Below are 9065 nucleotides of genomic sequence, written 5' to 3' on the forward strand. Positions count from 1 at the left end.
GGATCGTGCAAATTACAGCCCGCTACCGCGTCCTGGCACCTTCCAAACCTAGTCTGTTTTGCTAAGTCTGAGGGTTTCTCTTGAGAAACAATGCGACGGAAGTGCGACAAAGGACCGAGCCAGAATTTATGATTGGCATTTCTGTGGCCATTGCAAGGCGCATAAGCCTCTATTTTGGGCGTTAAAGCAGGATACACGCCTTCGCATTCGAACAGTAATTGACCCCAGTAACGTAAGCCCGTGGTCCCCGTCTCTCCACCGCGGTGTTGGTGTATATCTCTTCCGTGTGAGAGAAGGGGAGAAAAAGGCAGGTGGCGGTGAGAACATCCTGGCGCGAGACGAAATTGTTGGAAGTTTGTTTTGACAAATGCAGCGATTCGCTGCGGGCCAATGCAAATAATGATGTGTGTAACGGGGTAAGGCGAATAGGCGTAACAGCTTGCGTGCAAGGCGCAAGTTCAGTCACTTTATGACTTAACAACTTAGGAAAGCAAAAAAGCACCTGAACAAATACCTGATACGCGCGTATGACGAAAGCATGCTGGACTCTTTTCGATGAAGACTTTAGTTTGTGTGGTATATCAGTCGACCTATGCCTCCGAAACTTAAACGTGTGTTGGTAAAATTGTCGGCGATTATTTACCTCAGTAATAAAAAACTGCGAATCAATGTAACATATAAAGCCACAAATTGGAACACACAAATCAGCTACAACGCGAATCTCTCATTCTAATTAATTGGACAATATTTTAAAAAATAATCAGTTTGGTCCGTTTTAAAAAACAAAGTAGATCGCCTTATATTTAGTTTATATAGGATAACACCAAAAGCCATCGTTCGTTAGTGTTTTTAATGCTGTTTAATGCAGCGCATGGAAAAATATATCACCGACAGAGCAGTGACGCCACAGTCGTGGTTCTGTTGATCGTGGCAGCCAATCAGCGGGCGCGCTCTAGTGCCTTCCAATAGTGCTTAATTTCATTCCCCGCCACAACAGGGTCCCCAGTCTTATTAGGTGGCCAAAACTCGTCTGCTAAGTAACCTTCTTTTAGACGCCTAGCTAAAAATAGAAAGGCCAAAACGGAAATCGCTAAATCTCGCACGCTGCTAATGTCGCCAAGAAGCTTAAAAACAAATGTGCGGTATACAGGACATTTCACAGTTGAACGCCAACAAAGCTGTTTATGTGCATAACATTTGCTCATCACAGAAATGTTTTCTGACCAACAAAATCATTCATTATAAAAAATAAAAACAAAAATATATATCTTCTTACAGTTTTTTTTTATAATTTAGACGATGAGCACAACACCAATGTACATTCGTTTTAACTTATAGAAATTCAAGTCGACAATTTTCTCCGAAAAGCATAACTGTCCATGTGTGCCACCACACCATTGAAATTTTTGCAAATGCTAAGGGTGGCGAGTGAGCAGCTGAGATAGCGTTGACAAGTTTGAAAGACAGAATTTCAATTATTCTTAGGTAGAGCAGATTTTATATTCGAGGCACTAGCAAAAGCACACGAGGTCACACTAGGGTCGAGGATTAAGTCATTTTGTGACATTTGCTCAAGTAACACCAAGCACATCTAAATCTTGATGCCTGCTGCTGCTATCGCAAGTTGTCGCTCTGTCCCGGTTTTGAAGTACGCATGCATTTCAATATTAGGTGACGTCGGCGCCTACAAAGATAATTCGACTTAAATATATGCCTAATGTGTAAAATGTTCATTTTTCTTTAGTATTTATACGCTCACATTACCAATATGGGTAAATCTAGGCTTTTTTGTAAAGAATTGATAAATTATGAGTAGCCCAGACGTTATAAAATTGCTTTATTAAACAAACCTAAAACCTGTGCTTAAACATAAAAAAACAATCAAACCCGTGAGTATGCTACTAAAATAATTTAGGCAGATCACCCAAACGACTGGATTTATTAATGATGAAGTCCATGGACTCATTTTTATTTTGTCGCTTAAAAATACTTTGGATGCTATTACCTCGAAGGCTCCCATGGTTCTATTCTGGTTACAGATCGGCGCCTAGCTATATAAATGTATGTGTTTATGAGCTCACGTCGACAAGGTTGGCTTAAATCTTGTACTTCGTTGGCCGAGACATAAGATTTAACCTGTCTTCACACCAAGTGGGTACAAATATTCACGATAGGAGAAACAATAGCCACAGGATAAAGTACTTTATTAGAGATTTTCGCGCATAAGGTGTTCCCGTGTTTCACATAACATTTTAGACAGCCTATCATATAATTTAGGACCAGCGAGTTTTCCCTTGGCTAAAAAACTACATCGTTGATAAATCCGACAGCAACATTATTCCAACTTATCCTTAGTGCTTGGGGTAAGCCACCTACGAAAAGTTAGATAAAAATAGAATCTGCCGATTTCCAGTTTTAGCCTCAATTCCTATACATGGAGTGTACTATAGAAATTGTTATGAAACACCTCAAATCCCCGTGACAAAGTTGCTTTAGCTTACCATTACGAAGCTAGCATACCGGTTGGCTTGTTTGAAACGTCCCTAATAAACTAAAAACTTTATACAACACTTATTGCTCTGTATGAGTCCTTGGCTACGCCTTTAGATGATCTTATAATTTTCCACTAACTGCATATTTCACCAAGAAAATAATATTTCTCTAAGTTAAGGATATAGTAGTTTAATTTTAACGACCTTTTGAATGCTAATCTATATACAATCAAGTTAATATGCCCAAATTTCATAGGTACTTTTAATGTAGCATTCCAATAAAAGGGGAATATCACCTAATTAGACAAAATATTATTTACTTAAAAAACGTTAAAAAATTCACAAAAAGTGTCCACAATTTAGTCGCGTAAAAAACAAAACCTTTTTGACAGGTTTAAATTCGCGTAAGTTTCATGTTACTTTCAAATATATTCGACTTCCTAAGTAAAACTGCTGTTTATATTAGATTTGTACCCTGTGTACCTTCTGTAACCTATATCACGGTGAATGATTTTATGTTAAAACCATTTTTAATAGGTGCGGATTCGCTTTAAGTCATTATACTGGAATCATTTGGTGGACTTTCTGCCCCGAGTCCATTTCATATTTTGTGGCCGCCAACCATTTACGCCAATTTATATTATAGGTTTTTGGGCCGAAATCTTACTCAGCAATTATGCAATATTTATGCTAGAAAGGTATTTATAAATGTAAATAAGATTTTAGTCGGATGACGTCACTGGTGGTGTATTAGCCAAGCATTTCACGCCGAAGAACCTTCGCTGAACAGGACAGTCGGGCCATATGTTGCAAGGATTTTGGGCTTTTGTACAAAAAGGGGGAGGGGTGTAAACTATAGTATCCTTCATCGTAACTAGCGAAGCGTGATTATGTTGTGTGGTGTGGTGAAATAAATGTTATCAGGGTGTAGTGTTTTTTAGGTGTATGGTATTCGTAAGATTCAGCCCAATAGAGTAACATAATTATTATCGTCTGATAGATTAAATAAGTCAAGGACAAGAACGTTTGTTTCGTGATAGGTGTAAAGAAACTTGTGAAATGTATACTTTGTGCATTTTTTTACATCTTCGATTGCGTTTAATGCAAGTGGGAAAACTTTAGTTAGGCTATCGTTAATTTGTTTTTAAAGCCTTTCACGTGAAGGAACGTACGAACGTCATGCTGTGCATTTTACATAACAAAGTTAACCTCAGAGTACAGCCAGTCTTGGTAAATGAACGTTGTTCTACATACCTCAAGTGTTGGAAAACAACCAAAGGATTACTAATAATCTGGCAAATTGATTACACAAAATAAGTACGACTTCAAGTGTTCGCTTACGCACAAACGTTATGTCAGGATTATCCACTTCAAAATTGTTTAAGTTTGCCTATCGAAAGACTGGAAACAGTTAACAGCAACGAAAGCGATCAGCTTCGGCAAATTTCACGATGCAGAAGACAAATGCGACATATGCAAACATGCCGAGATCCCGCCACTTTTCAGTCCACATATTATCCCTTTCCTGATGGTAACAACACGCCCCATTGAGCGCTGTTTGACTTGTCTTTTTCTGTTGAAATCGTGCCCATCAGCTCGACACTAATAGCGATCCCTTAAGTTACGGGTACAGCATTTCAGGCAATTTAGCATTAGGTCGATCGACCAGTAGAAAGGCTGATGACGTTTTTTCGGCTGGTGATGCAGTCAATTGTCGAAAAGCTTGCGCGTTTCTTTTCAAATTTGTATTACATTTCGTGCGGTACCACTTTAACGTGCGTCAACCCGATTAGGATTGAATATTCTGCGTCCTTGTTGTTTTTTGTAACATTTGTTGGGCCGAACAGCAACCCTAAATAAATTTAGCGTAATAGGTTCAGCAATTTTGTTTAACAACGTAGACCATCTGTTTTCTTTGGCAAAAATACGATAAAGTGATGTTATTACACGCGCTCTGTAGCGACCGTTGGTGTTCTATATAACGTTTACAGCATTTTCTACAAACAAAAATCCAGTGAGGAAAACAAGAGTGTTTTTGCTTTTAACGATTGGGTAAAACAGTTGTGCAAACGTTTTGTCAAATTAAAATGAAAACGTGACTGTTCCAGGATTATAAAATTTAAACGTCATTTTGAATACAAACTTGACGGACCAAGAGAGGGTACACGTTGCTGCGCCCTCATTTTTATAACTTTTATTCTATTTCTATTTCCTTATTTTATGCAATCAACATTGTATATAAACTGTTGCTACCAGGCATGGTAATATAAATCAAAAACAGCTCCTCTGGTAATTGTAATTGTTAACCAAAGTTTCGGCAACCTATACAAGCCGCCTTCGTCAGGGTGATTGACACTGAACGCTCGTACAATAAATGGAAAGGAAAAAAAAGAAAAAAACAGAAATAAACGCGAGCAACAAAACGATAAGAAAATAATTAGCGACTGCCTCTAGTCCTTCAGCAGGTGCTTGTAGCATGCAGAAAGCATCACGTCAGTTTTGACGTTCATGGTGTTACCCTTCCTATGAATATTCCACGATTCCAAAAATAATCTTTTCCTGTAGTATGATTCTCGTGCTATTATTGAAGCGCCACCAAAATCAATTTGGTGGTTTCGGGAAACAGCATGGTATGAGAGTGCAGACTTCTTTGCGTCGTTATTTGCCACGTCCCTTTGGTGTTCTTTACGGCGAGTCTTGAATGACCTTCCAGTCTCGCCGATATAGACCAAATTACAATCCGCACAGGGGATTGAATATACCACACCTCGTTGGTCAAAGGAACTGATGGGATCTTTGGGGTGACTAAGAAGCTTTCGAAGAGTATTGGCAGGTTGCACACCAACCGCTATACCGAAGTCTCCCAACATACATCTTAACACATCGGTTAGTTTTGGTATAGGGCAACGTAACAAACCCATCTTTTTTCACAAAACTAACCTGCGTGGCAACGGAATTCGGTCGGTCGTGGAACATCCAGTTGGGGTAACCGTTGGACTTCAGGGCTTCGTGTACCTTTTTAAGTTCCACCTCGCGCTCAATGCTGTTAGAACATAGGCGTCGCGCCTGGTCCTCAAGTGATCGCACGACACCTCTCTTTTGGTAAATAGGGTGATGCGAACGAAAATTAAGATACCTGCCGGTACTTGTTGGCTTGTGGTACACTCTTGAACACAACATTGTATTACCAACCATGATATACATCAGGGGTCGGCAACCCCTGGCACGCGTGCCACTTGTGGCACGCAAGATGATTTTGCATGGCATGCCAATTGATTTAACGCGCACGTTATATCACCTTAAGAAAGTGCAACCATCGCTACCACATCATTAACATTACTATCACATTACTAACACTAGCGCACACTAAATGGCTGCACACATAGCCAGTTCGTGTCACAAATAAGTGTCTTAACTGTGTTGTATTTAATATTATTATTTGTGGGCGTACTTGTTTACCACTAACCGGTCGTATTACGTCACAATGCCCCAAATTTAGCGTAACGTTTACTACGTTAAAGCAGGGCATTCTACATCAGTGGTTCTCAACCGCCGGTCCGCGTCAACTTTCCTGCCGGTCCGCCAAATATATTACAAATTTATATCTCAATTGCAAAAAGCAAGATGTTGAAGGCGGCTTGTCCATCAAATTTAGAACATAGCCAGTTCCTTAATTTGCAGCATTGTGACGTAACATAGAGTTAACGGTCTACTTTGGACTTCATCTTACGTCACAATACTGCAAGTGTTGTGCCCTACTATTTAAAAGTAGGCTACAACTCGTTTAAATCCTAAACTTTAAGACCAGTTGTACGTGAAAAACTTCAATAGAACCACGTATAACACGTATGATATCAAAAAGACAGCAGCAAATTTCTCATTACATAGAAGTCTTCGTTATTTGCTTTTAAGTTGCATAATTGTGTCATAATTACATTTTGGTTTGATTTTCATTTTTGAAGGTCCACCGGTTCGCAAAAATTGTTTTAAAATTTTACCGGTATGTAAGCTAAAAAGGTTGAGAACCACTGATCTACATTAAAAGTAAGCACGTGTGTTTTTATGCGACTGAGAAACCAACAAAAAGCGAAAGTGATAGATACCCGAGTCCGACATATGCTCGTGGCATATTTTCCATGACCCTAGAGTGTATTGCGGAATATCCACCTTAATTTAGTTAGCCTACGTAAATTGGTTAAACACAGAGGCTGAGTCGGACTCGGGACGTGATAAAATCTGATATTTCGCCGGAGTCGGACTCGGGTTGTTTTTAACCGAGTCCGCAGCCCTGATTGCCAGTGCGAAACCAAACATAGAAGAATGTTTGGCACGCGAGTTGTTAATATTTTGACATTATTCATAAACTGGCACACTGTGTACGAAAGGTTGCCGACCCCTGATATACATTATAAACTTGTACCCTTTTACGCCACCTCGCGGCACCGGTTTCGGCCGATGATATATTATACATATGATGATCCAACCGTATGTGGTTGAAAAAACAGCAATCTAAGGAACACTGGGGCCATTAAGGGTTCGGCTGCATACATGAGTATAATATATATAAATAAAACGAGACTGTTCCTTAATTAAGACCATAGCAGTGGTTCTCAACCTTCAAACCTAAAATAGGTTTAGTTAGCACAAACAGAAGCAGGGCATATCTCAAAACAGAGTATTTATTTAACCGTGCATTAGTGAGAGTTTTGCTGCTGAACTTTGTCGAACAATTCATAAATTTTTGGTGGGGTTGAAGAGAGTTCACAAGGCATAATTTGTAACCCAGAAGAAACTAATTTGGGAATGTATCTATTTATACTTGCAATGTTAATATTATGTGTACTAATTATTCCTGTAGTGACACTGTCACGAACACAATAATGTGTCCGTTACTTTGGAAATCATTTGACGCTTTTTCAGCCCCTTGAACGCAGTAAACATCACGCCGCCTAATAGGCATTGTGACGTAACACAAACAGTTAGTTGTAAACCTCAAAAAACAAGTTTAACGCATCTAGGAAGAAGGTTAAATACAATCTTTAGAAACTAATTTGTGACATACACAAATGAAACTAATGTCTTAAATAAATCTAGCTTTTTTATAATGGTCTATGGCCGATTTAAAATGTATCCATGGTCCACCAGTGGGCTGGTTGAGAACCGTTGCCGTATGCTATAGCAGGGTTGCCAACCAATAAGAGACCAAGAGCCGCATGTTACTTGGTTAACCGCAGAGCCACACGTTGCACAATGAAGCAGAAATTTATATCACCCTGTTTCATTCTTACTTACACAAGTAACTTTGCTCAGATAGATTTGTTTGAAACACTAATACGCCGTATATACCGATTTTTATTCATACTGCAGGACTTCTTAAATAAATGCCAACGCTGTCAAAGTTTCTTAATCTTTTGACTGATTCAATGAAACATATGTACACACATATGTGTGTTAACAACTGGAGTCTAGTCCTTCTGAAGCTGCTTTTTGACCAACGATTACGGCTTACATATCATAGTACACTGAAAGCCATAGCAGACTCACCGAATCTGTCGATCAATGATTCAAGCAGAGCAGGCTAGAAAAACAACTAGCCTACAGTGAGGTTCGAACTCACGACCTCCGGTCAAGCCGGGACCGCCGCTCTACCAACTGAGCTATGCAGGGTAAAGGAGGAGCGAGTCGATTAAACAACCATACGCCAATGCTTGCTTAATCTGTTAGTACAAGCAACTTTATATTGAAGGGGAATCACAGTACCATGACTGATGTTACAAAAAAGAAAATAATTTGAGCCGGAATGGATCCCGTCATTTTGTTGTGGATCATGATAAAAAACGTGACGCCATAAAATAAGTCTTGTTCTGAAATATACAACGACATATGCAGCGTTTAAATTCTACAAGGATTTCTCAAAACTTGCTAAGACATATTGGAAAGGTAAACGAATTGAGCGCAAAGCGCGTAATTTTTTAAACTAAATATTGAAACTTAAATATGCTACAACCTAAGCGTAAGAGCCGCTTTAAACTGGTTAAAGAGCCGCATGTGGCCCGCGAGCTGCGCGTTAGCAACCCTGGTCTGTATTCTACCGTTTAAATTTTGCACTTTACACAATAAAGAGAGATTGTTGTAAAATATAATATGTTATACTTTTTCATTTGTAATAGTCATGCATGTTAAAATACTATAATTACAGATTGGCTAAAATTTATTTGTGACAAGTTTAACTTTAATCACTGTACAAAATGTGTTTGTTTTCTTAATATCAGGCACAAAAATAAATTAATAAAGAATTAATGGAAACGTAAATATACGGGCTTTGATACCCCTACGTTTACTTGCATTTTTTGTCCTAAGCTGTGAATGTGGTGTTGGTTTTGAACAGCGATTCCCTAACTTTTCTAAAAATTTTACCTGGTGGACCCGTAGCAATTATATGCTGATAATTTGCGGCCCTAAATCTTCAGTACACTAGTGCAGTAACGATCCTTTCTAATGTAACAACTTTCTAACTTGAGCGAACGATTCGCTAATATCAGGTATCGTACGGCATAATAAATGCTTTTTTGT

Source organism: Ascidiella aspersa, chromosome 9 (assembly GCF_963924565.1).
Source record: "Ascidiella aspersa chromosome 9, kaAscAspe10.2, whole genome shotgun sequence".
Taxonomy (NCBI): Eukaryota; Metazoa; Chordata; class Ascidiacea; order Phlebobranchia; family Ascidiidae; genus Ascidiella; species Ascidiella aspersa.